Raw genomic sequence first — 4,975 nt, 5'->3', positions numbered from 1 at the left:
GAAAGCTTTTTCAAAGATAGTTCAGTCTAGAAGAGTCCATTTCCAAACACACACACACACACACACACATACATACATACATACATACATACATACATACATACATACATACATACATACATACATACATACATACGTACGTACGTACGTACGTACATCCATCCATCCATCCATCCGTCCTTACTACTTGGCCCTAGCCAATAATGGCTTTAAAGAGAAAGTAATATATAATCCATCTAATATTAATCAGATTTTTAGATCTATATCTAACAATAGACATAGGAAAATTATTTCGTTCGCCCATCCCTTTTCACTTAATGTAAAATCTAACATAGGTAAAAGATACCTGTCTCGCCAAGACAAACATTTTCCAGAAAATCACAGGTACGGAAAATATTTAAAAGGCGATCAGTGAAATTATCATATAGCTGCTGCCCCAATATAAAGAGTATATCCATTTGGTTGGTAAGCAAGTTACTTAATTTCAATAAATTTGCCATGTAGGCGTAATACAGAGGGGACAAACAAGGACAGACAAACATAGAATGGTTAAGTAGCTTAAAGCGTTGTTATGAATCGATTAAAAATATGAAAGTGGTGAATAATTAAAAATGAAATAAAATAAAATATATTGCGTTATGCAATGTGACACCGAAGGAAAGGCGTCCGACATCAGGGTAGGGCCTTTCTTTTCTTCCAAGGTTCCACTTACTTGGTGCCAATCACTCCCAGCTTTCTTACTACAAGCTTCCATCTCTTCTCAAATTTCTCACATTACAGGTACCGCTTCTCCAGCCTGATCTTGCTGCTGAGGTGGTAACTAAAAAAGTTGACCAACCCCAGGCCGGATACAAAGGTACCCGTCACAATCCCTTTCACGCGTGTTTTCCATACCGTTTCTTTTAAAATGTCTACCACGCAGTAAAAACAGGCCTTCCTTTCCCCACTAAGGGATGATGGACTCAGCCGATAACTGTACTCTTCCCATTGATGACAACAGTTGTTCTGTGAAAGCTATCAATCCTGATAATTCTGGACATCTCACGAATGCGTACAAGATGGTTTCTCTGTTCTGTCGGACATGACGGCGAGACGGCACTTCTGTGCCTTGACAGCTTATCACGAACCGGTAACGCCGCACGGAAGCACTCCCAAGCCAAGGATTTCTAGTAATTATCCAGATACCCCGGCCCGAATGTTCTCCCGAACAGGTTGATCAACTGATTTTCATCGTAGCCCAAGGTCTCCACCAATGCGTCTTCATACATGAATCCCACTAACCTGCTATGAAAATCCGCGGTGGAACTTCTGCTGCCGGCATTGCCCGCCCGAAAGAGTAGCTGAAGTGCCTTACGGCACTCCAAATGCCATTCTCCCAGTTTAGGTCTCTGCTTGATCCAATGTCCGTTAAGGACGTTAACCTCGGAAGGTAGAACCAGACATGCAGTGACCACAACTGTTCTCCATCCAGGTAAAGCCAAAGGTGCCTCAGCCTTAACGTGAATTTTCGCATCCTCAGTCAAAGCACCCCTAGCCACCCTTTAGTGGCTTCTGGCAGCAGACAGAGCGCTTCACAAGAGGCTTTCCTCCTTTCCACAGAAAGCGGAAAATGTTCCTCTCTAACTTGTTCAGCCACAAATCAGAGCAAGCACCACGGTCAGACGGTAGGTGATAACAGATGCTATAAACATTGGTACCACTTCCGCCTTCCCTAGCAAGGACAACGCCCGCCCAGACCAGGTTTGGGTTAGAGCAGTCACCTTACTGGCTACCTCACTCCAATTTTTCTCTATCTGGAGGTCTGGTCCAAACCAGACCCCAAGCAGCTTAACAGGACCTTCCGTCCAACGCCCTACGACGTTATTGGACGTCATCGGCTTGCCTCTCCAGGTGCCGAGTTGCAAACCGACCGACCTGACCTTGTTAACCTTTGCTCCTGTCACCACCTCGTAACTTTTGATGGCCTCTTCTACTACTGGAAGCTGGCTTTCAACCGCCACGATGATGGAGATGTCATCCGCATACTCCGTAGCTCCACCTCCGCACCACAGATCATTCGGTGCGCCTCCTAGTGCTTCCAACTTCTGCAGCAATGGCTCAAGAGCCAGTACATACAAAAGCGGACACAAGGGACACCCCTGACACACTGAGCGTCCGATCCTGAATGGTTTCGAGAAGAATCCATTTACTTTGACAGCAGACTCGATGTCGCTGTACAAAGCAGCAATCCAACCGCGGAAGGTGGGACCTAGGCCAGCCTTTTCGAGGACTGCCGCCAAGTACCGATGGTCGACCCTATCAAACGCTTTAGACTGGTCTAAATGTAACAGTGCACCTCCTGTGCCAGAAAGATTCCCTACCCTCTCTAAGGTGTAGCGTAGAAGATGGAGATTGTCGTGGATTGACCTGCCCGGGATGGCACAAGTTTGCGCCCTCCCTACAAGTCTGTCCACGACCCGCGCCAACCTTTTTGCTAACGCCTTGACCAAAATCTTTAACTCTGTGTTTATCAGAGTTATGGGCCGGAAGTTACTAATCTCGTCCCCTTTACTCGGGTCCTTTCTGATCAGCGTCACCACCCCTTGGCTTGCAGACTTGAGAATTCTTCCATACTGCTGCCAATCGGCGTAAACGCTGGCCAGCAGGTGCCCGAACAAGTCTGGCATATTCTTATAAAATTCATAGGATAGACCATCGAAACCCGGCGACTTCTCCCCGGGGCATTCACCCAGCACCTCGATCACCTCCTCGGCTGTGATTGACTCTTCACAGCACTCTGCCTCTCGCACCGAGAGACACGGGCCGCCAGACAGGAAGTCCCTAAGGGCCTTACCATGATCCAGCCTCCCGCACCCCCCGAACAACTCGGCAAAGTGTTTGCAAAGCACCTCACACATCTCGTCCCGTCCTTCGACTGAATTCCCACAATCGTCAGTCAGAGAACTAATTGTGGTATCATTGCCACGCTGGGTTTCTACCGTATTAATTCCTTCACGGCCCAATGCTCGCACTTTGTCAGGAATCTACCCTCATATTTGGCTTTGAAGTGACGTTCTAAGGTCGTTCTCGCTGTCAAAATGTGGGATGCAGAGACCAACTTCAATTATGACTGGTTCGAAAATGCCTATCTATAAGTGGTAAGAAATATTTACCTATATTAAAGGTCACTTCAGGGGAGTAAGGGGATGTGAAACAGTTTTTCTATTCCTGTGTTTCCTTTTCTTTATTATTATAGGTTATTTTAGAGCATTATTATATATTGGTGCAACACTATTAAAAATGTCCCTATCGGAGGAAAGTCTAGAAATTATTTTGCTAATATCTTTAACTAAATTTTAAAATTCTATGGGGGGATCGCAGGAACCTACATTAATATAACTAAGTCTATCGTTGGGCTTCCTAGAAGGTTAATAAATATTCTTATTTAAATCTATGGATACATCTAGGAAACTGATAACCGTCAGGTTGGTATCTGTAGTTATGCTAAAACCGAAAGTTTTCATCAATGTCCTTCCTAAACCGATCCTGTGCTGGTCCATTGGTATTTGTAGTTAAAGCTAAGGCATCGTCTTTGTAAATGGCGAAATATTCGTCCGAAAAAGTCTTGCCCAACGTATCTAGTAGGAATAGTCCAATGAGATCGCATATGCCTGCTCCATCATATGACCTCATGCTCACATCGAAAGCACCCTCTGTATCGGTAGTCTTGACCCACTCTGCGTTCTCACTGAAGAGTAAAGTCTTTCTAGCATGGAAGATTATGTCCTTATCTTGTGTACTAACTTCTATAAATTCGCTTGCGAAGGTGAGGGCTTTATCTAGTAATTCCTTAGAGATAGAGGCATAGAAATCAACAATATCGCTATATTCTTATTCCTGATGGCTTTAAACCAGTCAACAACTTCCATACTATTGGACCATTGTACTAACCTAGAAATTTACATATAATAGAAATATTAAATATAAAATAATAATATATCGATGATTAAGTGATGTGCAAAATGATAAATGAAACGTATATGTTTGTTAGAATAACGACACGTGTTTCGTGGCTATATTTAAAAAATGATTATAGTAAAAAAATTAATGGTAGTAGTAAAATCACTTCGATATAAATATAGCCACTCATCAGGTTAAAAATAAACTACAATAATAAAATAAGTAATAAATAAATATACGTAAATAATCTTTTAAAATATAAATATATTCTTTAATATATATATAATATATATATATATATATATATATATATAGATATATAGATATATATATATATATATAAGATACTAAATATAGATTTAATTGAAAACTAAATACAATACTTAAAGTATACAATACTTCAAAATTAATTAATGTACACAATGCTAGTACAAGCCATTAATATTGGAATCAAAATAAGAAATGGTTCGAATATAGACACACTCCTTAAATAAACAAACTATATAATTAATATATATATATGTGTGTAGTTTCTATAGATTTGATATATCACTCAATAATATAGTTGACCAAAATATCAATTAATATAAAACCTAATTTACTTAAACTTAATACTACTTAATAATTTTACCACCTAATTATTAAATAATATATTATCTAACAAAATTAATTCTCAAATTAAATTAAATGTAAAAACTGTCCGACGAACGGGAACGTGAAACTCAGAGTAACAGGTTTTGTTGAATTTTCTGCTGCTTTAGATAAAGTATATATATATATTATTTATATATTATTATATATATAAGTATATATTACATATATATATGTAATATATGCATATATATATAAAACACACACACACACCCATATATATATCTGAAAGAAGGTTTGAAAATGCAATGGACTTTGTCAAAAGTAAAACATAAAGCTTTGTGTAAGCTTTGTTGTTTTAAGTATTGGTTATCACAAAAGTATTAAAATACAGTTTATACATTCCTTGATAATGATAAGAAAATTTGTGTGTGTGTATGTGTGT

The sequence above is a fragment of the Octopus sinensis genome, linkage group LG3 (assembly GCF_006345805.1).
Source record: "Octopus sinensis linkage group LG3, ASM634580v1, whole genome shotgun sequence".
NCBI lineage: Eukaryota > Metazoa > Mollusca > Cephalopoda > Octopoda > Octopodidae > Octopus > Octopus sinensis.
The sequence above is the reverse complement of the archived record's forward strand: the minus strand, read 5'-3'. Positions refer to the sequence as shown.